The sequence below is a fragment of the Pelobates fuscus genome, chromosome 3 (assembly GCF_036172605.1).
Source record: "Pelobates fuscus isolate aPelFus1 chromosome 3, aPelFus1.pri, whole genome shotgun sequence".
Classification (NCBI taxonomy): Eukaryota; Metazoa; Chordata; class Amphibia; order Anura; family Pelobatidae; genus Pelobates; species Pelobates fuscus.
This window is the reverse complement of record NC_086319.1, coordinates 285530913-285557053: the sequence shown is the minus strand read 5'-3', so window position 1 is coordinate 285557053 and position 26141 is coordinate 285530913. Positions and strand designations below refer to the sequence as shown.

At 42.6% G+C, this 26141-nt stretch overlaps 1 protein-coding gene across 3 annotated transcripts in view; it reads left to right on the top strand.

Moving 5' to 3' along the window:
• ADD2 (adducin 2) overlaps positions 1–26141 on the top strand; it is a 112058-nt gene continuing 85917 nt past the window's right edge. For all 3 annotated transcript variants that reach the window (XM_063448664.1, XM_063448662.1, XM_063448665.1), the window contains exon 1: positions 1–103. The gene's annotated coding sequence lies outside the window, so the exon portion shown is untranslated. The remainder of the gene's footprint in view (positions 104–26141) is intronic.

Genomic DNA, 26141 nt, shown 5'->3' with positions numbered 1-26141 from the left:
GATAGAGAGAGGGGTTGAGCTTCTGTTCTATCACCAAGGAGCAGGAGATAGCATGGGCTCCCTGACCTGCTGCAGATAACATTTCCACCTCATCACATTTAAGGTAGGTACACCCATGCCAGCACTTTGTTACAGATTGCAAAATCATGCATTATGATGCACAAATTGGTTCAACGCTGCATGATGCTTTATGTAAAATCATTTAAATGAATGTGTGCCATTGCATTGCTCAACAGAAACTATAACAGAATTTTGCAGCCCATGTTTATATCTGTTTGGTGTGTATATTTTCTGATGGTACAAATGGAAATGCCAACATAATGGATGTAAGACAGGCAGAGATACAGCATCTTGCTGAGATTGGCTCACAGTTGTAGTACTGCCTTTGGCCACTGGAGAGCATTTGTGCTGCAAGAATATTTGCCTGTAATGCAACATATCCTTTTATTACAATAACCGTATTCAGGTAACAAAATGTTGTACCAGTATATAGGAAGAACAGGGGCTGCTGCTAAAATATGTGCCAAAATATCCTCTGCTTTTTATATTGGTGCTGAGAGTGTTGCATTGCAGAAACCTTAATTAATGTAGTCTGTAGTAGAAGGTTCTGCCCCTCTCCTTCAAACAAACGTAGCAGAACCACTTGTTCCATTTCCATAAGAGGTAAGTGGATATCTACCGTATCCATCATCAAAGGTTGCCAGAAGTGACAATTTGATTTGACCCTTGCTCAACAAGCATTGATGTCCCATCACTTTCTGAATTCTATTGCAGCCCCTTTGTGAACCTTTTGTGTAATTAAATATTGGAAAAACTTTAAATATGTGCTTGCATCCCTTTCCAGCCCTTTATGGATCAAATGTATACATCTCCGAATCCACCATCTGTACTTTTAAATCTGTGTATTCTTCAGGGATGGCATAATCACATCTCATATTTAAGGGAGTGACCTGTTTACTTTAACAATAGGCTTACAGCATCAGCGGCCCAATGTACATCACGAATCCCTAGCAGCAAAAAAAGCCACAGATTATAGCCTTTTAAAGAGAGAATTGTAAGTCAGCAAAAGGGTTAATAGCAGATGTGAACACACATTCTGGAGTCATGTATGTGCTTTTTCTGCTGAACCAAATCATTGGGTTTGGCACAATGAAATTATAGTATCCAATTCTCCACCCTTACAGCTAAGCTGAATTTATCTGTTGTAGTTCTTTATTGTGTGTATGTCTATATAAATATGATGTAGTTACGTAAGTTAATACAGGTTTAACACCTGTTCATTATAATTCTGGACAGTGCAAATGTGTTAATGTATCTATAGTTTATGCATTATACACAGGGTTTAACAAACCCCAAGATACATTGAACCTTGGCTTTATTAAAGATCTCTGTTGCTGATTCTGAAGTTCTTTAGGTAGGTGACACACCTATTTAGGAGCTAAGAAAGGCCAGTTTGAATCTATATTGTTTTGCCTCAATGCTTCTAAATGGTTTAGTATATTTATTATGCAATGAAATGCTGATCTATTCAATGATATCAATAATAGGAGAGCTTAGGAAGTTCAGTATTACAGTGTGCGGGCAGCCCAGAGGTTAATACTCAAACGCATTTGGGTGGGGGCTACGCCTGTAGCTGGTTGATGGTTTCTAGCCCTGTGTTCTCTAAAAAGCCTTCAGGGCCTACTGAGTGCAAACATGCATTTACTATTTGGCAAACTGTAATTGTGGTGCATTGAAAATTAAGTGCAAATTTATAGGGCAAACTAGAGACATTTTTGTTCCTACTCTTTTCAATTGAATTCTTTTGCAATAATTCACTGTGTAGTAAATAAACCCCACTAAGTATTGTTTGTTAGGCTGTTCCCGTAAGAGGTTTTTCATTTTGTCTCTGAATTGTTCTCTGTAATAATACTTGAAACAATCGATTATAATTTTGTTTGCTTTCTCCTTCTGGTCTCTGATTACATGTGCAAAAAACATGATTCCTTGGACTAAATGAAAGAGAAACCACTTGCCAACAAATCTAACGTTGTGCCTGCATTGAATAGTTCTTTGAGGCCTAATACGTTTTGCTGTGTCAAGAAAAAGATTTAAAATTGATGTGAATGGGAAAATCTCTATGAAGATATGGGCCCTCGCAGTTGTAAGGATACTACAAACTAACTAGCATGTTAATCAGTTTCCCTCCACACATTGGGGGTTACATGGACTGGGTTTTTTGGTCTTTTCCTTTTTGCGCCTATTAATTGCCTAAATTTTGCTAAAGTATTCCTTACGGCACCTACTCAATCATTTTATTTTCTTGTTCAATTTTGTTTTTTAGTATAGTCAAGATTTTTCCAAGCCTCCATTCAAATTTTATTTACCATAATTCAGAGCTTAGTGAATAACTGCAAAATTGCAAAAGGAAACTGCAAATTGTAGGCTAAATTAGCCTAGCTTGAAAAATGGCTGAATGGAAGAATTGTTAGGATTTGGGTATATTTGTTGAAAAATTTGCAATTCCTTTCCCAATCCTACATAATTCAATGTTTAGCAATACATTCTAATATGTCCTCGTAGGTTATTGATTTGACCTGGTTCCTATTTTTGCCAAATCGTCTTGTAAAATTTAAAGTTGCACTGTTGCTTCTAAATAATTCATAACCATAAAATCTTTAGGAAATCGTATACAGGAGTGCTGCTATGACATACAAAATTCAGACCGACTTTAAAAGGTACAATGCTTTTAAAGCCTAACTTATAAAATAATGTGAATTTAGTTACAGTATATGATCATACATGGCAAGTTGGCACCTTTTTATGGAGTACCCCCACACTGACTGAGTTCTCCTATGAGATTAACCCACTTGCATTGGACCAATGCCTAGAGTTCTCTGACGATTTCAATGTTAAATCGGGCCAGCGATGATGCATTAGTGACAGCGAGGGGTGCTAGTTTTTCTATAGTGCTGCCATATGTAAAATGTGTATATATAGTTTTGTTCATTCCAAAACAAGCAAATGATATATGTAAGATAGACCCAGGGCTACTTTGTCCTATATATGCAACGATATTTTGAAAATCCTCTTTTACATACCATTTCCCATCAATTGTCACAACAGTTGATGCAAATGGGCAGCTTCTTTGCGTAATGGCTCAGCTCATTGCAAATGTACATCCAGCTTGTTTCTAACACTCATGCGTGTACAATGCTACAAAGTTGATGGATCACTAAGAAAATAGTGACACTAGAGCCATTTCTGCACTTGTTTTCAACCGCCAGCACTACCACCCAAGTAGTCCTGTCAGATAGAGGTCCTTTTGTAAAAAATAAATAAGAGACACCACAAAAAGCTTCATGTGAAAGAATTTATTACACCCTTCTGAAGTGATGTTCTGGCTGAACAAGAGTCTTACTCAAATGCAATGTTATTTTGACTTTGTTACTCTTACCTTTTTTTTTATTCATTTTTTTTAATTTTATTTGAAGAATTCCTGGTTATGCATTATTCTTTACGCCACTGCCCCTTTCCTTAAAAAGCACTGAAAATCTTTATAAATTAGGTTTTATTTACCTTAATCCAGGTACCGTTCTGGACACAGTGATGTCACAGGAGTCACGCAGAGGTCCAACCAAAGGCTTCTCATAGAGAACATCTTTCACATTTGTGCAGTGCACACTGACGACATCAGGACCGGACTGGGAAAAAAAAAAATCCGCCCAGGCATTTAAAGGCAGAGCAGCATAGTAGGAGGGGGCGGGGACAGAGGGGTCATGTCATCAACAATGACACACTCCACCTCAAAGTGAGTATGTTAGTTTGCTGAAAAGCTCACGTATGGGAGCAGTGCCCTGTGTTTATTTTACACAGCACTACTCTGTGTTTGCTGGTGACTTGTCTCTGGTGTCCCTAAAAGAGGGATACCAGAGGACGAAAGTGGGGCATGGCCAGTAAAGCATTTTGTGTATGTGTGGGGAAGCTCTCTGTGGTGCTGAATGTAGTTGTAGGCTAATTGTAGGATTGCGTGTGCTTAGAGGCGACTGTGGTGTAGTATTTGGGGTTAGGGACTGTAGTGTGTATGTATTTCCACTGGGTGTAAAGTGTGTGCATCTAGGAGCTGTAGAGTGAGTGTGTGTGTGTGTGCATGTGCATGCGTCTGTCTGGCTAGCGTTTGGAGAGAGAGAGAGAAAGCATGTGTGTATATTTATCTATGGGGCGTAGTGTTTCTAGAGAGTGTAGTGTGCATGCTTGTCTATAGGGTCTGTTGTGTGGGTGTATGTAGGGGCTGTAGTGTGTGTACAGGGGCTGTAATGTACTTGTTTATGTACAAGGGGCTGTAGTTTGTGTGTACAGGGTAGTTTGTATTTAGGGACTATAGTGAGTGTGTGTCTAGAAGGTGTAGTGTATGTGTTTGTATATGGGATGTAATGTGTGTCTGGAGGGTGTGTGTGCATCTAGGGGCTGTAGTGTGATTAGAGATGTATAATGTGTATGTATATGTAATGTGTGTATATTAATATAGGCTGTAGTGTGAGTATGGGGCGACAGTGTGCTTAGATTGGGAGTGCTTTATAAGTGTGTGACTGTGTATATAGGGGGCTTTAGTTTATATTTATGGAGCTGTTGCGTGAGGGGGCATAGGTGCTCAGACTGCACAGGGGGAAAAAATATTAATTAAAGGGACACTCTAGACACCCAGACCACTTCTGCCCATTGGAGTGGTCTGGGTGCCAACTCCCACTACCCTTAACCCTGCAAGTGTAATTATTGCAGTTTTTATAAACTGCAATATTTACTTTGCAGGGTTAACTCCTCCTCTAGTGACTGTTTATAGCACCCGAAAAGTGTACTATAGGTTCGCTGGACGTCCTCACGCTATGTGAGGACCTCCAGCGTCGCTGAAATCCCCATAGGAAAGCACTGAAAGCAATTTTCAATGCCGCGCATGCGCATTAGGTCTCCCCAGCCGGCGGCCAGGCATGCGCAATGGGTCTCCACCGCCGGATGATGTCAGCGGGGGAGGAGCTTGGGCGGACCTTGAACCAGCGCCGAGTAACCTGGGATGGGAGATGGGAGGAAAAGGGGACCTGCAGTGCCAGGAAAACGGTTTGTTTCCCTGGCACTGGATAGTCCCTTTAAAATAAAAAAATCAAACAATTAAAAATAAAGAGAAATATTTTTCCCCCCTCCCTTTGGATAAGAAAGGGGGACCTCCTGGTGGTCAAGTGGGCACTTTCTGGCTGCCAGCACATTGCTTCACACGGGCTCCAGTAGTACTGAGAGCCTTGCCATGGTAACCTGCGGCAACGGTCTCAGTAACCGGAGCTTGCGAGATTATAGCGCTGGGGTCCTTGCCGGTACTGGAGGTGAGACTCTCCACTCCCTGCGCAGCTCTGCATGACTCAGTAAGGGGCCAGTGAGAGAGATCTTGGATCTCCCCACCAGCCCCTGAAGGGACTATCTTAAATATATAGGCCGCACTCACTGAGCGTCTGCCCTGCATGGGCCTACCAAGGAGATCCTTTGATCTCCTTGGTCGGCCTTGGCAATCGCAGCCCACCGGGCATTTGCCCCGTGGCCTGTCCGGGCCTGGACGACACACTTAAAATATTCTCAGAAATGACATTGGGCAGTCCCAGACAGAGCTTTTGGCTGCCTAAATAAAAGTTGAAAAAGAGCTATGTCACCTAATCCAAAATATTGCGTTAGGGACATAGTGGTCAGTATGGTGATACCAGTTCCACCAGCGGCCCTGGACCATAGAGACGATAAATACAAAAAAGGAGAAAATACGCCCTAAATAAGTCATGTGTGCAAACATAGCACATCTAGACTCCCATCACCTAGGCCACTTCAAAAAGTAGATTAAAACAGAAGGGGCGGTGCAACGCTCAGCATGTCTTTCGAGTATAGAATGAAAAAAATGGAAAGTATGTCAAGTTGTGAGAATATTTATGGGGATTAATTATTAATTTTTTATTTAAAAACAAAATTTTCATAAAAATTTCAATTAATAATCTTTATTAAAATATCAGGGGTTGATATTTTATTGCGCTATTCCCATTTATTATTTAAAAGCGAAGAGTTACTCACTATTTTAACTCTTAGACCTGGAGTACGTTGTTGCGTTTTTGCCATTATTCATGTATTCTTTTTATCACACAATATATACGTATTTTCTTTCCTACACAATATCTCTGACACAGTTCCAGTAACTAGTGGAATAAAAATAAGCACACTCACACACTTTTTCAGGGCTAAAATGTAGCTCCAACTTAGGTGGCTGGGCGGAACAACCCCTGCCTATGGATATGGTGGAGTAATCGTTCTCTTAGTGGATTCTTGCAGTGGTAGTGACTAATGTGGATATTTGGAAAAAAAATAAGATATATGGTGTAGTATATTAAATCCAACTATATAAAATAAGTATTAAACAGATATGCACTCACATGGTTCGGAGCCTAGGAAAGTGGCTCTGCAGATTCAGCTTGAAGTGGTATAATCCCAGCCCGTGGCTCTTGGTAATGGTGGTCTCTCTCGGGTGATATAAATAAAAAGGGAAAGACAAGCCAAAATAGTGTACACCGTATGGAGTGCAAGATAAAATGAAACTAATAAAAACTACTCACGTTTAATAGAGCAGACAAGGATTGCTCTATCCAACTGGCATAGGTTGTACCATCCCCACCAGGGATATTGATGTTCAGGAAGTCCAGCTGCAAATGGGTCAAATAGAAAAAGTACTTTTATTGATAAAAAGATAATACAATAAAAAATTTTAGCAAAATTACTATATAAAACAATGGTTCAATGCACTTGACGCGTTTCACCATAAATGGCTTTATCTAAATTGTTCACTTCAAAAAGTAGAAGTGGTCATGGTAGTTGGAGTAATCCTTTAAATTTAGCCTATATATGTTATGAGAAAAAAACAAAAAACTTTTACAGCGTTTGTAAACAGTTGAAGTTCAATAAGATATGCTTTACAGCAATTCTTTGTATATATTGGTGTGTTTTTTTTCCCTCCGGTGTGTACATTAAAACAGTAAAAGAAGCTCTGTGTTTTTAAATAATATTTAATGGCTGTCGTAAGAAGCTGTTCTGTTACTGATTTTACTCCTCTTTTGCTCAATAATCATTACCTCCAGCTCGCGTAATGGAGCCATCCTATATCTTATTCTGTGTGTTGGTGGCCGTGTGGACTTCCAGAACCCCATTCTGTATATTGGCGTTCAGTAACACAGAGGAAATACACAGAAGGCAGCTATGCTTATAATATCTTCTTTGACTCCTTTGGTTAACTCAAGTTCATGCCTCTGTTCTCCTCCCAGGCAGCAGCATGAATAGAAACCTGCAAGCTCACTAGAATCTTGGTGAAACCTCTTTTAATTCTTAAAGCGGAATAAACACGCAGTGATGGTAAACCTTCATAACCATTCCACAAAATTGTCTGCTGTTTTCTATTGTCTTTTCTAAGCTTAGTACCTCCTGGGCGAATACAGCCTTATTCAAAGCATATTTTTTACCACTACACTATCTAAAACATTTTTTTTAGTGAATTATCTGGTTAATGAACTTTTCCTTTGACCCAAATTACAGAAATCTGCACCTCTGCTCAGGTGGGGGGGGGGGGGTTAAAACGGTCTTACAAGTCCGCCAATGATTATGGATGAGGGGGAGGGCATGTGCCATATGTTAACGCATGTGATATAAACACCAGGCATTTGGCAGAACAAACCGTTGAGTCACAAACCATTCTCAGCAAGGATCCAGACTGCTTTTAAGAATACTGGTTTACAACAGACCAGGAAATGCATTATTTTGCTAAAAATCAATTATGGATGTAATTCATATTTTCATATTTAACCGTTTAACCGTTTAAATCCTTTCATCATGACAGTCCTGGTAAGTTACCCGTCATAAATGGATGGGTGAACTAGGCATTTGTTTTAGAAACTGCAGATATGTGGATTAGCAAAACAACAAAAAAATATATATACAGTGAATTCAGACTCTTTAGTTTTTTTGTTTTTTTTTTAAATGTTGCGGCCTTATGCTACTAATGATGTGAAAATGAATGACAAAGCAAAAAAACGATTTTTGCACCATTGCATATATATTAAAGAGAGAAAATTAAAAATTACATTGATCTAAGTATTCAGACCCTTAACTGAGCAGTTACAGCTAAATGTCTTTTTGATTATGATGAGACCAGCATCGCTCACCTGGATTTGGGTAGTTTCTGCCATTCATCTCTGCAGATCCCATCAAGGTCTGATTGGGACTATCGATTGACAGCCATTGTTGAGTCTCTACAGAGATATTTCAATGGTTTCAAGTCTGAGCTGTGGCTGGCAAGTCAAGGAAATCAGAGTTGTCCCTAAGCTGATAACGTAGGTGAATCGTCAGCCCAGTCTGAGATCCTGAGTCTTCTTTCTCCCCACACTCCTTCCTTTTCTTATTAATATCATACCTCTTCTCATCCATGTCACCTTTCTCCAAGTTCCATTCTTTGCTCATGCATATTACCTCTCTCAATGTCCTTTATCCACATTCCCTTTCTTTTCCTGGTAGTGTTTCATTGTTCCTTTAGTTAAGTGTTGCCCCTTTTTTACAAAGTCACCCTTCTCTACCAGCGCCACCCTCCACTGACACTTTCTTTTACCACAACTGGAGTTATCCTCTCTGCTGCCTCAAGGTCAGTTTCCTCAGTGTGCCTGTGCCCTCATGTATTTAAATTATCAACATGAGGCTCAGGGAATTAAAACCTGGCCTACCATTTATTAATCTATTGAACATTTTAATAACTTACAGCAGTGTGTGGTATATACGCGTATGTCACAGAGCTCCACAGCAATGCACAGTGTGTAGGAGTATCACAGAGATCCTCAGCAATGCGGTAATACAGTGTTTAAATGTTTTACAGAGTTCCATACCAATAAAACTCAGTGATGTTCAGAGTACACAAATATCTCACAAAGCTTTTCGGTGTTGGACTGTGATATTAATATTATTTACAAAGTGCCAACAAATTCTGCAACGCTGTACAATAGATGGAATAACCGATACTATATATGATATGTATGGAAATATGTGTTAGGCTGAGTGTGTGAGGATTGATGTGTGGTTGGTTGAATATGCTGTGAGTTTTGTTGGTGGAGTGTGATTGCATGTGGGGAGGATCCGTGTGATTGGGTCAAGTGGCCGAGACATTCTGCAAATGAGGATCGACTAAATGTTATTCTGTGGTGATTACTGAATGTGATGAGTGGGGTGTGTCTGATTATGTTTGTGTGTTAAAAAAAATTGAGTAATCAGATTTTCTCATCTGTTGCTTCTTTTGCATGGTAACTAGACATTTTGAATATGCCATTTTCAGTGACGAAACAGCATTTTCAAACTGGTACTCTTCAGAACACTTAAATATTCCCCAGACATATAGTTATATATTCTCTCTCTCTCTATCTCTCATAGTAATACAGGCACAATCCTACAAACAGTGATACACAAATACACCCATACAGGCACATAGTCACACAGGGACACACACTCATACAGAAACTTAGTAATACAGACAGTGTCTTGGTTTGACAAAGACTCATTGGAGTCAAAACCTTGCCTGGCATATCTACTAAAGGCTGCATTGGATTAAACACTGAATGTCGGATCTTTGTCATACAGACACACATACACACTCATACAGTCATACAGAAACTTCATTTAAGTAGGGTAACTCTAAATGAATATCATGTGGTAGAAACAACCTCTTGTTATCCTGGTAGGGCCTCATCCCTAGTGGCACGAGAGAGACATGAGAAGCACCTTGCTTTAGTTCTAAACACTGCTCTCTTGCTACCTACTCTGTAGTGATGTCATGCATCACTACAATCCGATCTACCAGGAGCAGTGTGTAGAACTCTAGGGGACTCTGCTGTCTGGTGTAGCAGGGGCAGGCATGGGGACAGTCGGCAGTATGTTGATGGGCCAGTGTAGCCCAGGTGTCAGGCTGGGTGTGGTCCACAGGCCATACGTTGCCTGCCCCTGATCTAAATAATGTTATAAATAGTGTTGCACTAATTGTCTAATTTGCCATCATGTCATTTGCACGACAGGCACACTTCAACCTTTATTGTTTCAAATAAAAGTCTATATTTTCTTTACTTCACTATCAATTTTTTTAAAAAAAATTCCCAACAGATTATTGCGATTTAGTTTTGTCAGACTATACTATATCTTTTCAATGTGCCAGGTATCGACTTATAAATGTATCACAATTTACAAACCCTCAGTAAGTGTTACAGTCAAAGAAGCCAATCATAATCTGTGCTATCTTTCTTGGAGAGTATTAAGTTCCACCAAATTAGGTTCAGGGGGTCCTTTCCTTGAAGATGCTATGCACTCTAACTCCTGTTACTCTCATCATGGGAGCTACAGTTCACAGCTTCTTAAATATAGGTACACAATTGTACCTAAATGGATCTAACTTTAGATTTAGTGTCATGGTGTTTAATTACATTTTAACAATACTGTACTCTTTCCCTAGGTGCGAGTAGTCACATATTTACCGGGACAGTCATCCATTTTGGGGTACTGTCCCAGCAGATTTCAAAATGCAGGTGGGGACTGGGCACTAGGACCATGCACAAAGCGCTTTAACAAAACGGTGTACATTGTCTGCTAGAGGGGGCAAGCTATCCCTTGTGATGGGCATGCCTGCACAGTGCTCTGTGCAACCTGCTCTCTTTCCTGTCCACCTCTGCTCCCGAAGGGGGGTAATGAAGATTGCCAATTATGTCTTATGCACAGCGCAACATTTCAGCATTATTTAAATAGCATTGTAAAATGTGTAACTTCATATCTATGACAGAGACGTCATGACAGGTTCACTTTTGAAGGAAACATGTAAGTGTATTTTATATTATAAATTATTATATATATCATTTGTATTGCTTTGAGTTATTAAAATTTGTATTGCATTGAATAATGCTTTCCTATGGGGAAATCCTAATGCTATCCCCCCCCACCCCCAACCGGCTGACATCGGTGGGGGAGAAACATGGGCAGAGGGACATCGGCACTGGATTCAGGTAAGTGATGGGCATGCCTGCACAGTGCTCTGCGGGAGAGGGGCGTGAGGGAGGGGCGCAATGTAGGATTCTATAGAATCTTTTTAAGGGGAACACAGTGGCTGACCTCCAGAAGATGACGGATTAATCTAACATTTGTAAATATGATTTTTATTCGGTTCTATGTTGATGAGAGCAGAATACATTGAGACTCGCAGGTCTCTATCAGTGGTTCAAGCATAACTGTCAAAGCGCAACATGTGCGAAGATAAATTTTTGTAACCGATTTTTCAAGTGAGCACGCAGGCCCTCAACAGTAATGGGTTTACCTTCCCCTTCTACCATAAACATAGATCCTTCCCCAAACTGGTTTATCTCTTGTTCAATTTGCTTGGTTAACTGAGGGTTCCTATCTATGAATATTATTGCCCAATAGTTCCCTGGTCCCCAGGAGGATCCGCACACCCCCAATGGTTATGGGCACGTAGGTCCCCTTCAGTGCACGGTTGATTCACTTTCTGGACTGCCGTGCCAGTCGTTCGCTGACATAAGTAACTTTGTATGTCCAACTACCTCCAATAGTGTTTTGTTATTCTCAGAGCTCCCTTTGCGTTGTATCGCAATTGTACAAGTGTTGTCTGGAAGAGGAGACTCATGAGTCCTTCCAGAGTGCGGTAATGCAGGGCAGTATTGGGCCTAGCTTATCTGTGTTATCTTATAGGGAACCCTCCTGAAATTGTTGGAGTTCTGAGTAGGGGCTACCCTATCTGGTATGAGTAGGGCTGAAATAATGTGTGTGGTTATCATTCTTTAATGTGTGTGGGTGTTTGGTGGTTGTGTGCCTGTAGTCGTGGATGTGTAGTTAGGGTGTATCAATTGTGCCATCCAGTGGTGTGTCCTTCTCCTTTCCTCTCCCATTGCGTTCCTACCTTCCTTGTTTTATGTTCCTCCCCTTGATCTCTCTCCACCCCCAGGGCCCCGCAGCTATCGGGGGGTCGTCACTGCACGTCTTCCCCCCTGTCCTGGGTTAGGTATGTGGTCGTGTGTTGAGGTATGTGGGGTTTCGTGTGCCTACTGCGCGAGAGGTTGTCTCTCCCGCTTCACCCTCCGAGTCTGTGAGTTCGTGTCTCGTCACCTTCCGGAGGCGGGTGTGATAAGTTATCTGGCTAGCGCCCTCCTCTGAGGTGATGCTCTGATTCACTAGTTTGTTTAGCTGGGTTTTCTCCAGCTATGTCTGTGGAGTGCTGCTTCCATTCGTGTGTGGTGTTTTCCTGTGGTTTATGCGGTGTGGCTGGGGGATTTATGGGGGAACCTGTGTAAGGGGTAGGGGTGGGTGAGGGTGGAGCGGCAGGTCACCCGACGTGCCCAGGCCCCCGTTCCCGGCTCTCTTATTCATGTTTTTTTTTTATAATTTGTATTTTATTGGGTTTTGTACACACAGTATACATTTTTCCAATATATTGGTTATTGAATAGGTTATAACAAGATCATGTAGCATATCGTTGGATTACAAACATGGTAATATTCACATCATGAGTGAAATATATACAGTAACATTTCTAGGTGCCAATATGCATTTTCTACTGTTATATTTTTATACTTTGACCTCTGCTTAGTGAGTTTGCTTGAGTTTAGCGTTCCCTACTGACGCATTCTACGCTTATGAAGACAGGATGGTAGGGCTTATGTATGGGGTAGTAGGTTAGGCGTATGAACAACTCCTATGAACTATATACACAAATAAACACATGAATTACAGTGTTATAATAGCTAAGCCTTGCAGGAGCTAAGTGTTGCGTTTCTCGGTTCGCTTATGTTGTCCATTGGTTAGCAAGCCTAACTTCGTGAGGAAAGTCTCTGGGTCCTCCCCTGAGGTCAAGGTGAGTACATCAGTGCCCTGCTGTACCATCAGTGAGCCGTCTGTGCTCCATCGGTATCGGACGGAGTGCTCTCTCAGTCTCTTTGTGACCGGTACCAGTTGTCTCCTGGCAGCAAGCACAGCGAAAGGGAGGTCACTGTAGATGGCTATCTCGCTCCCTTCTAATTTCACCGATCCCAAAGATCTAGATCCGGCCATGATGGCGGCTTTTGCCGCTATGTCTCTGGTGGTAGCTATCGTGTCTCTGGAGGCACCAGCTGGTGCTGCTGGTGATTTGCGTACCCGGAAGGCGGATAGTATCAGTGGGGTGTCTGAGTTGCACTTGAGGCCCATGGAGGAGGTAAGTCTCCGGACAAAAGGCAGCAGGTCCTCTCCGCCAACTGTTTCAGGGATGCCCCTGAGGCGTATGTTACGACGGCGGTGTCTGGTCTCGAGTGTCACCACCGTTCCTTGCAAGCGTCGGACCTGCTCAGTAAGACCTTCCACTTGCCTCTTGGTGTCTTGGAGTTGGATATCTCTAGACTTTTCTATGGTCTCCACCTCCTGGACCCTCTGCTGCAAGACCCCTAGTTCAGCTTGGGTCTCCTTCAGATCAGCTTTCCAGACCTGTCTTAGGTCTGTCAGCAGCTTCCTGATGTCCCCTTTTGTAGCTGGGGAGTCATTCTCCTCCGAATCAGACCTGTGAGTGGTGCCTGGGAGTGAGGCTTGGTAGTCCCTCTCTTCCTGGGAATCATCCGACGTCTCCAACTCACTCAGCGGTTCCGGCGCCATCTTGGCGGGCCGCGCCTGTGGAGGCCTCTGAAACGCCAGCCTAATGTCGGGTGCCGCGGGTCGCTCCGTGTAGGTTTGCTTCCTATGTTTGCGCCCCATGTTGTCAGCTATCGGGTGGCAGGGTAGCTGTGCAGTTTTGGAGCTGATTCCTTTGCTTTAGCTCTCTGAATCTGTGGGGCTGTAGCGGAGCTCCACAGATGTGCGACCGTTCGGCGAGCGGATTATTTCAAGAAGCCTCTCTTATTCATGTTCACCTTATTCAGTCGTCGTTTGTATTTCGTGAGATGTATATATACCATGGTCGCCACATCTCTGTATGTTTTTCCCCTCTCCCCTGCAGTTCTCCAATCGAGGATTCCGTCTTTTGTATTTCTTCGACTTTACGTCTCCACTGTCCCACTGTCAGTGGGTTAGTAGCCTTCCACATTAGTGGTATTAGCGCCTTCGCTGCATTAAGCAGATGTCGCAGTATGGATCTTTTGTACACCGAGAGCGGTTTTTCAGTGTGGTGGATTAGGGCCAAGTCTACAGTCAAGTGCGTGGTCTCCCCAAGGATGATTTCTATTTCCTTCTCTATGCCCTCCCAGTAAGGTTTGATGTTAGTACAGTCCCACCATATGTGTCTAAGCGTTCCTCGGTCATCTTCACATCTCCAGCAGATTTCTGGGATCGCCGCGTATAGTTCACTTCCTGGTATTGAGAGCTGGTGGAGCTTTTGTGCTGTAGCACTAGGATTTTCTCCCATTGGGCATCCGTGAAGGTCCGTTCTGTGAGATCTTCCCATTGCCGTTTGAACATGTCCTTCTTATCTCTGTCTCCGTTGATTAGGCGTTGATATATAACTGAGACCGTGCCCTCTGCCTCCGGGGTGTGGTAGCAAAGTTGCTCGTACCAGGCCAAGTCCCTGTGCAGCTTGGTCCTGTGTGGGAGGTTATGATAATAATGTTTCAATTGGGTGTAGTGGAACTGCTGCATTAATGTGGGTGTCTCTCCATCCGTCAGATCTCTCAGCACCTTTATGCCCGATTCCGACAGCGCCGTTTGCATCGGTAGGTAGCCATCCTGAGTCGTCATTGGCCATGCGGATGAGGGAAGGCCATCTGCTAGGTCCGGGTTGTGGGTGATGGGGATCAGTGGGCTCGGTTTCGGAGAGATGTATGGCGCCTTTCTTATCCTATTCCAAGCTGTAAGCGTCTGTGTATAGGGGTCCTTCGCGGCCTCCGATTCTTTGAGCCAAATATGTGAGTGTAGGCGGTTGTCCGCGATGTCTCTGTTGAGGGAGACCCATCGTTTATGAGGTGCGTTTGTGAGGATTTCCCTGAGACGCTGCAGGACCGTCGCTTGATAGTATTTGCCGAAATCTGGTAGGCAAGCCCTCCCCATGTTTTTGGTAGGCTCAATTTATCGTGGCTAATCCTAGCTCTCTCACCCCTCCAGATGTACTGAAGGACCGCTGACCGGAGGGTCTTGAAGAATGTTAGAGGGAGTATGCGTGGAATGGTAACACCCTGGGCAGGACATTCATCTTTATCGCTGCTATACGTCCCTGCCATGAAATGTGGTTGTAATTCCATTTCTTAAGATCACCCAGGAAGTTGGCCAGAAGGGGCCCATAATTATGCGTATATACATCCTTCGCTTCAGTTGTGATCCAGATCCCCAGGTACTTAATCTGCTCCTTACACCATTGGAAGGGGAACCTTTGTTTCAGTTGTACGTACTCCCCCCTTGGCACCGTGATGTTCATGGCGTCACATTTAGATATGTTTAGCTTCAGTCCAGAAACTTTTCCATAAATGTGAAATTCCTCCATAAGCTGCGGCAGAGTTTCAAGTGGGTTGTCTAAGAAAAACATCATATCGTCGGCATACGCTGCTACTTTATGCTCTTGAGTTTTGTATTTCATTCCCGTTATCGCGGTTGTCTCTCTCACTCGGTCCAGGAACGATTCCAAGGTAAGTGCAAATAAGAGCGATGACAGTGGGCAGCCTTGTCTGGTGCCATTCCGGATGTCGAAGCTGTCTGTCAGCGCTCCATTAACTCTCACTCTTGCATTTGGCTGCTGGTAGAGTGTCGCGATCCAGGTCATCATCCCGTCTCCTATTCCGACTCTCCTCAACATCTCCGTCATGAAGAGCCAGTCCACTCTATCGAATGCTTTTTCTGCATCCGTGAAGAGCAGGAGTAGCTTTGTCTGCAGGCGCTTAGCTAGGTGTTGGATCGTGAAAAGTCGGAGCGTGTTGTCTCTGGCTTCCCTGCCCGGGATGAACCCAGTTTGGTCTGGGTGTACCAGTCTGGGCATATAGGTTTGCAGTCGGGAAGCCAGGATCTTGGAGAAGAGTTTAACATCTGTGTTGATGAGGGAGATTGGTCGGTAATTCCCTACCTCTTCTGTGTTTTTTCCAGGTTTCAGGATCACCGTGATTGTCGCAGCCATTGATTCTCTGTGGAAGTTTGTACCCTCCCGCAGGACATTGAATGCCTTCGCTAGTCGTGGGATGAGCACCTCACCAAATTTCTTGTAATAGTCCACCGGGAACCCGTCCGGGCCTGGTGCCTTACCTGTTTTTGCCACTTTCAGGGCCAACCGTATTTCTTCTTCGGTTATGGGGGCGTCTAGGGCCTCCGCTTCAGCCGGTGTAAGGTTAATCTAACATTTGGACCAAATGAGCCTGAATTCTTCCAAGGTGTCATCGTCTATGTGCACCAGTTCTTTCATGGACTGAATGTCTTCTAAGTTCTGAATCCACACTCTTTTTGTGATGGAGGATATTTTGTTTCCAGTGTAGGGAAATAAGAGATTTTGCTGAATTTTTGAGGTGAAAATGTGAGCGAAAACTTGTTGGTTTTTATTGGTTGGATTAGTGTTAAATGAATGCAAATATTATGATGTAAAGAGTATACGAATATCTGAGAATGATGAGATAACTTATTGTACCTGGGTCCACAGCAGTCTGATCTTGGATGAGTTCCACCTCAGATGGCTGAGAGTGGTTTCCTCCTTTCATCATCTCGGGCAGAGAGGGTAGATTCACAGTATGACTTTTTATAAGCCCGATGGTACCTGGTACCAACGTGATAGAGGTTGGTATGCCTGTTTTTTGGTCTTAGTGGAGATATAAGTTAATAGTGGATATGAAAATGAGCTGAATGTATACAGACTAAACACTTCTGCACAGGTGTCACTGTTTTATTCAGAATTTATGAGTACGTTTGCTAGAAAGTCTGTTAGCGCAATGTATAGATGACATTTCTTGTCTATTTTTCTGTTTTGTTTTGCATGGCAGGTACACTTTAAGTGTGTACTCTTCTTGAACTGGAATGTTTCCAATTGGGAAAATGTATATACTATGATCAAACAATGCACTCAGGACTAATGTAGTATGTGTGATGTTATTTGGAGAAATAATTATCCAGATGATATTGTGCTACAGCTTCAAAGCTTCCCTCTAACGACCCTGTCTGTAAGGATGGGAGTTGTAGTCTAATGAGAAATAAAGGAAAATGAATGTAACTTCTAGTTAGATTAAGGACAGAACACACAATGCATTATTTAATTTAGTTCAGGGGTTGGGGGTTAAGAGGCATTTCATGCTGCAATTACCTTATAATGCTTTGATATAATCGTTATATGTAGGAAGGATATGCATTCATCCTTCTCAAGCCTTTTGTTTGCTTTTAGTGCAATTCATTTTATGGACGAGTGTACAGTTCAAATGCATTTGATAAGATATGATCCTCATATTCCTCATTATGATCCTCATATTCCATCATAATTAGTACAATTCTTTTATTTTATACTTCTACTAAACAAACTTATTCTAAATAATAGAATCATTTGGTTATATATCTGCAGAATGCTGTTTGATTAATGGGTTGGTTTGCCGTTTTGATTTTAGACATGTCCGCCATCAGGGATCCTTGAGTTTATATATTACCAAACATTTCTTTTATTTGAATAGCTTTTTTTAATGGAGACCCTCACACCAGCTGTCCCTACCGTTTACTATTCATTTTATAAAGGCTAAATTTATTGTGGTTTCTGCTCCTGCCCTTTTCAGATGAAATGGTGCTAGTTATAATGAAATGATGTGCAAGAGTGACAGATAAGATCTTTTCTCCTAAATTAGTAGTTTTTCTTTCCTGTATCACTGCTAATTAATGACCCCAGTGGGAATTTTCCAGACTCATTAACACACTAGGGCCTTTGAAGAAATGTCTGAATGTGAAAGATCATTTCTCATGCTCAATATACTTGTCTCTTCTGCTCCCATATTGTGAAATTATTGTGGAAAAGCAAAGGTGTTTGCACACTTACTAAGCAAAAAAAGTTTGAAAATGGCCCTCTCTGAAACCAGTAACAACTTGACGGAATACTCCATGCACCATAACTACTGCATTGTTATGTAGTGGTTATGGCACTATAAGTTCCCTGGCGTTGTTCCACAGTATGTAATCTGTTTTCAAAAGATTTGACTCTAGGTCACTTGGGCACTGATGGTTCTTCTGGTCTGTTGTGATTTCACTAAAGGAGAAGTTACCATGCTGCTTTGTCAGTAATAATATCTGCACATCATTTACCGGCTCAGCTGTTACTCCCGTCCAATGAATTTAGTTAATTTATGTTGCTAAAAACTGGATTGGAACTTCAGAGATATCATAAAAGGCTGGAAGAGGGGGGGGGCGGGGCCGGACGGCCGAGCTGGACGGTCGCAAGTGAGATCAGCTCCTGCAAATCACCAACTTTTAAAGCATATAAACATGAAAAACAAACTTACCATAGACCGGCAGCAACGGTCCTCAGTCCCAAGGGGACGCTGGATCCAGTGCGAGGCCAGCTCCATGAGTTTCAGTCCCCTGGAGGTGAGGTTGTCGACAACCCGGTTGAGGCCTTCACCAGCGCTGAGAGGGGCGGACGGCCGCTGCCCCACTATCCTGCCTGACCGCACTCAGCCAGAGACCCAACACCGGACGGAACCGGCCCAGTTCCCCCCCCTATGGACCGGTGGGGGTGGTCCTGGTCCTCACCCAGTGGCTGAGCAATCCAGGCCCAGTGACACCACCACCCCGTTTGGGGGCCCTGGCGCAGCACACAAGATGGCGGATGCCATGTGCGCCGAGGCAAAAGAGAAAGGCTACTCTCTCAACGATCCCTCCGCAACCATTGGGGCCTCTGAACAGAGTCTCAGGGGGTCGGAGAAGCCCGCGACCTCCATACCCTACACCGCAGACCATCATGAGAGCTCTCATTTGTCCCACCCACGAGCCACACCAATGGCAAGCAGAGAGGGGAACATGGAAGAGCCGCTGGCAGCAGCGGCAATGGAGGGTTGCAACGCCGCAAAGCGACTACCCACAACAGGGACCGGAGACTTTGCCGCCAAACAAAATGCTCCCACAGTGAGTCTGCCTACATACCCACTGTACACACGACCTGCAAAGAGAGGGGATACACGTGGCACCCGGCGACAGGCTTTCCTGGACTCTCTACTACCTACCCCGCCGGATTCTGCCCTCTTGTTGCCCAAACTTGGCGGTCTTGGTCCGACACGGCTATGGCCCACAGGACACCAGCAAATAGACTATGCCCGGATCCCTATCCTGGTGGGCAATCATACCCAGCCACACCGACACGACAAACGGGGCATCGGCTAACCATGCCCGTCACACAGACGACTCCCAGAGTCTGTACCAGATCACGCAAGTCAGACCAGCCAGGGTGAAATAATACATGTAACGTACCACTTAGACCCAGCATGATTACACTTTACGCTTCAGAACTCACTATACCAGCTTAATCCTCTATTACACACATTAGGCACCTTAGACACCTTAGACATACTTGCAGTCAACCTGGCTATTACAATTTGCTTACTGAAATATTAACTAGTTCAAATGATGTGCACATACACAAAATGATAGCAATGTCTGGTTACTCGTTATGCCTAGCTCTTAGTGTGCCTTATTTAACTATGGTATATATTTCCTACTCTGAGAAAAATAAGAAAAACTGTGCAGTGTTAAACAATGCCATACTAATGTTATTGTGTGTCTTTATAAATGCCTGCGCCAGCTGTTGTGGCAGTGCAGACAAGGCTGTTCATCTCAAGCACAAATAAAATAAAAATAAAGCATTAAAAAAAAAAAAAGCTGGAAGAACCTTGGGCTTCTTAGTGAAGTACTGTAATTGTCAAAACATTCAAAAGCAGTTTCAATCCTTACCAAAGGAACATTACCAAGGGGCTCCTAGTACTATAACCACTACAACACACTAGTGGTCCAAAGTGCCCCTTAAAAGCTTGTTTTATGAGTAGTTATCACTCTTAGAAAAAAATTGAGAGCCGATACAATTAAGTCATGAGACCACTGATTTTGAGACATTATATTGATAATGAAATTTAAAAAAAAAACCTAAGCTCTAAACAACTCCTTCCATCTCCTGAGATCAACTGCTCATCACCTTTTTTGCATAAATCAAGGAGTTGCTGACACATTTCACCCAATCTTTAGTCTCGAATTCAATCAACTGAATATGGTTCAATTGAGAAAACATACAGAGACATTCACTAAAGTGAGAATGCAACGTGGATTCGAAGTGAATTCAGAAGCAAGCCCAAAATAACTGAACTAAAAGCATAGCTGACTTGGAGAATTTTTCCAATTTGGCTCATGTGACCTTAAATTTGACATTTACTTTGAATATGCATTGAATTCCCAACAAATCCCACTTTAGTGTTAACCCTGCGTGTGCAACCGTCATTGAGTTGACGAGCATCCATGTTGATTTGTTCTATTGAATAAAAATGCTAGGTTGCCAACGCCTGCACTAAATAACAGTTTGTGAGTTGATAACTGACATGCAAAATACCAGAGCTAGTAACAAAGACTTAAACTCTACATTGAGGGGGAGATATATTCCCATTCCTTCTATTCGGTAACAATGTTTATTAATCATTCTACTCCATGCGTTGTGGATGAGCCCCATAAATAGGATTGCCATTCTGTTTTTTTATTATGACAGAAAAATTTAATATTCAGTATTTTGTAGTTGTATCAATGCTTTCTTGCTTCCATAAATACAATTTTCTTTCTGTGCAGGATCTGCTAGCAAAGAAATAATCCATTAATGAGTTAATGTCAGAAGCTTTAGATCTAATCTGGCAATCCTCCATTGCAGCAATGTTTATTGTAATTCCATTTTTTTTTGTTTGTTTTTTAGTCCATTTGTTTTCAGAAACAATAATTTCTATCTAATCAAGCTTTGGCCGCATGGAGAGTTCTAGTGTACTAATAATCTTAAATTAATAATGACAGGAGGCGAGTATTTTGCATAAACTTCCTTTAATACTCCAATAGCCGCAAAGAACATAGAACATAAATTACCAATAAGAGATAAGCATAGTATATAATAAGCCCCTCCCACTAAGGCATATCCTCTTGAAATTAGTGACATCACATGTCAAACCAAACATAAATCCGAACCAGGAAACATCCAAGTTCTAACAAAGAATTGTCCCCATAAAATCCATACGACCGCTGGAATGTAGAAACCTCTTCTCATGAAGACATCCAAATACGGTGTTGCGTTGCATGAAGCTGAAACGAGAGCGAGAATGTTTTAGTGGTATAGCCAATGACCTTGATAAAACATGAGAAACCATAGTCTGGCTAACTAGCAACATTACTTGTTAAATGTACTGAAAACTAAACAAGTCTAACTGACTAACATATCGATAACATACTACATTATAATTGATAGTAAACATACACCAGAAATGCATAACATGGCAAACGTGAATACATTTGGCAGTGAAATTTCAACTAAACAATATAGAAAGAAGAAACCATATGAACCATAGCTAAAACCAAAATCCCAAGGAGGAAAGCGAAAGAGAAGGGGGGGGGGGGGGGGGGGGGGGAGATTAAGATTATTAGTACACTAAAGCTAGCATAATCTTAAATTTTATCACACGGCATGAGGCTTCATATTTTGCAGTTTTAACGCTACTGTAACAAGAAGAGTGCGGCATTTGGAGAAGGACGAAAGTAAATGGTCCAAAAGGTTGACTCCCGAGACCAATCCGCCGCTGCTAAAAATGTCAGACAAAAAGGCCCCCGCAGCAAAGGCGGATGACACCGCCACACCCCCAACTGAATGTGCGCCAAACGAAGTGTCAATAACGGATAAAGACAAAATCCACCGCATCCATCGCAACAACGTGGTAACTGAAACCGGACCGTGTGGCTTAACAGAAGATGAGAGTATTATACGCACGATGAGTTAGTACCACACAGATGTGGGGTTCTGAAGGGGAAAAAGGGGTAGAAAAACAGACGTCGAGTCTGATTTCGTATGTCTTGCTAATCGGAATCTGACTCCTTTTGGATTAAAAGAAAAGGCATCCACATCAAAAGCCTCAACGTCCGACACCCGACGGAAACTAGACAAAGGAGGAGAGTTAATTTGCCCGACAGTTGTCTCAGGGACAGGTTATCATTAGAAGGCCATTCCTTTAGGAATCGTAGAACTTGGGCTACGTCCCAAAGAGGGGCCGGTGGTCTTCGCAGCCGTATGTCCCGAAGTAGGCGACAAATCAGAGGGTCCTGCCCTATGGGTTTCCCTTGAACTGGAGTATGAGCCGCTGATATCGCTGAGCGAACCACGTTAATAGAGCGGTTAGACTTGCCTTCCGAAAACAATGAAGCCAGAAAATTCAACATGGAGGAGACAGAGGCCGTAAAGGGATCGAGATCCTGTCCTATACACAAATTAGACCACGAGAGCCAGGCTGAGAGATAACATCTCCTAGTTCCTGGAGCCCACGACTCCCAGAGGATGCGTCCACTTGGCAGTTGATGCAAGACACAAAGAGGTCTATCTCGAATGGGCCTCTCTATTCATTCAGCTCCGAAAATATGCATGGATCTAATTGCCAGTCGCTGCTGTCTCGCCAATGCTGGGAGAACCAGTCCGTAGTCAGATTGGTGGTAGATGTTCCGCCATCAATGTTATGTATTTGTATTTGTATATTTCCTTTGAGAGATCTGACAATGTTTGGGAGCGGGTGCCTCCTAGATGGTTGATATATCGAACTGCAGAGAAGTTGTCCATTCGTAGTAGGATACAGCAATCTGTTTTGCCTTTTGTTAGACCCCGAATCGCAAAGGTGCCTGCCGACAATTCCAGGGAGTTGGTATGGAGCGTGAGTTCGTCCGTCGTCCATATTCTGCCTGTGGCTAATTGTCCATTGGTGGTGCCCCAACCCCTTCAGCTGGCGTCCGATTCCAGTACGAATTCCGGACACGTGCCAAAGATGGCCCGTCTATTCCAGGCTTGCATGCAATCGAGCCACCATCAAAGTTCCTATCGGACTTCTTCTGTCACAGGGACAGGTTGGTCATGGGTGGGGTTCCATCTGAGGAAGCGTGCTTTCAGTCGTTGCATGGCGCAGTAATGCAGCGGGCCCGGGAAGATTGCCTGAATAGAGGACAATAGGAGGCCCTCAATCCGTGCTAACATGCGGGATTGATTCCCAGTGCAGGATTCTGAGAATCTCTTTTCGGATTGCTGAGACCTTTGTTGCTAGAAGTCGAAGTGTACAGGACCTTGAATCGATGTCAAAGCCCAGGAATTACACACTTTGAGCTGGGGTTATTGCAGACTTTGTGCAGTTTACGATGGAAACCATTCGAATACCTTCACACTGTATGCTGTCTGTGACAGCAGTTGTTGTCATATCTGACCGAACAGAAGTATGTTGTCTAGATACACTATGCATCGGATACTCAATCCCCAAAGGTGGGCCAGCACTGGTTTCACAATCTTCATAAAGCACCATGGTGCTGAGCTTATTTTGAATGGAAGGCAGGTGAATTGCCAAGGTGTTCCTTTCCATAGGAACCTCAGGAAAAGACGGCTGTCGTTGTGTACTGGGACGGACAGCAACTCCTGGCACCAAAACCACTACAGAGAGCTGTAGTGGTTATTGTGCCTGGATTGTTTCTTAAAATAATCTGCCAGTGCCCCTCCCGAGATTAGCTTCTGGATCCGCCACTAATTCACATAGTGGTAACCATGCCTGAATACTGGATTATCTGAACATTCCTGTGTAAATCCTTAAGTGTTTATCCTCAGAATAAACAATACTGGGGATATTGATTAAACTAGATGGTTTCCTTCTACAATATTATATTATCATTGGCCTATGGTAGTGTCTACAGACTTTTTTTGCTGATACTCAAGCGACACTATGTTACGTCAGATACTTGCCAATTATATATAGAGATCGAGATGGCCACAGTAGTGTCGCTTGGGTATCGGCAAAAAATATATATACTGTATAGTTTTAGTTCTTACATTTGTATTTGGGTACTTGTCTACCTGCGGGGATGTTCATGAACTCGGTTTTCCAGCCATACTTTTCAAGTTGGAATACACTGATTCTAATCCAGAAAATGCTTTACTTGCACTTAGCTGTTCTTGGTTGAGCTTATAACTCCCATTACTCTGTCAGCGTTGGCTCATTGTAGGAACACTGCAGTGTTATTCAGGAATGGATCAAGATGTGTTCATGGTTACCACAGGAGGTAGGGTTGAATAGTCAGTAGATTAATGAATAGTCAACGAATTAGTGGCTCAGTCATTTTGACAGATCAATCTACGCTCATCAAAGAGTTATTTGTACATACTTTGGTTTATCCCCACTGTCTGACTCTGAAAGTATTTTCCTGCCACTTAGTCACTAGACTCGAATTATACTTTAAATCATTATCTTAAATACTCTTCAGATCATTTTCTCCAAGGTGATCAATGGTTAATTTGTCTTTTCCAATAAGATTTTCCATGGGTCTGTCTGCTCCCTATCGGTATCTTTAAAGGACGATTTGAAGAATTGTATATTTACCAGCATGGTAAGTGTAGACAATTCTTGAATCAGTATCCAACATATTTTTTTTAGCATGTTAGTGATTATGTAAAGTTACTTTTATTACTCCTGCCTTTTTCACATCACTTTCATTTCCCCCCCACAAACAATATAGTACGAATGCCTGGCCTTCACTCTTGGAAACTGGGGGAGCCTCTCTAATGGACACTACAGCCATTATTTGCTCTCATTAATTTATTCAGAAATTATGGCTGCTCTGTTGCCTTTGTAGTGGGGAAGTACTACAAAGTCATAAAAACAGAGTAGTGAAGCATGTAGTTTAAATCTAAATAAAAATACAACCATTAGTACCACTTTATGTTAAAGCACAAAACCATAAAAAAGCAGAGCTCTTGGATAATTGGATAACTAACAAATATTATTTATATTTATGATTTCTCAAATGTCACTTAAACAATCCTCATAAACATGTACAAATATTTATTTCAGTTATCTCTTTTGTTGTCAATGTCTGTCTGAACACTAAAAGAGACAGACAGTGTCCCTGTCCCCCTTAGTCCTGCAATGTAAATTATTGCAGTTTTTGAGAAACTGCAATGATTACCTTGCAGGACTAAGACTGCCATTAGTGGCTGTCAGTCAGCCACTTGAGACACTTCCTGGATCCCAACAGACTTTTGGTCTCCTGACACTAGACGTCCTCACACTCTGCATGAGAACATCCAATGGCAGTAAAATCCCCATAGGAAAGCATTGAGGAAATGCTTTTCTATGGGGAGGGTCTATTGTACTCGCCGGGCAGGTGCATAAGCCCCCCCCCCACCCCCCCACCTCACCGCATCTGATGACATCAACCAAATGAGATTGGCCCTGGAATCCAGTTGGTAAACAAAAGGTTTTTTAACCCTTTACATGTCGGAGAGCCCAGAAGGGGGGGACAACAAGAGGGCAATATAGTGTAAGGAATACAAAGTTGTATATACAACTATAGCATCCTTTAACCCCTTAAGGACCAAACTTCTGGAATAAAAGGGAATCATGACATGTCACGTGTACTTAAGGGATTAAAGGGACAGTGTTCCTTTTAATGTTTTAATTTGCACGCCTTTTCCCCTGGCTCTAGGTGTCATATTGAGAAATCCAAGTCAGTTATATAATTTGCGAATTATCATAACTCCACAGCACTTTATTCTGGTATTTCCATGGTTAAGTACTTTCCCTGGGCACTTGTGGCACTGCACACACCATGTTTCCTTCCACCTTGGTATCAGTGGAATATAAAGGGGAGCCTAGAATTACAAATACTGTTGCAGCACCTCACTTGAGGTGAATGGCTTCCCAGGATAAACCTTTAGGAGAGGCCATTATGTAGCAAAGTATTTTTCTATCATTGTTTCAAGTGCATGATTATTTAATGCGTTACCACTAATGCAATATCACTAAACATCACTAATGTACCAGATTTTAAAGAGACAGCACTCCTTTAATCATTAAAATGAGTGCTGTCTCTTTAAAATCTGGTACATTAGTGATATCTGTGGGAATGCACGATAA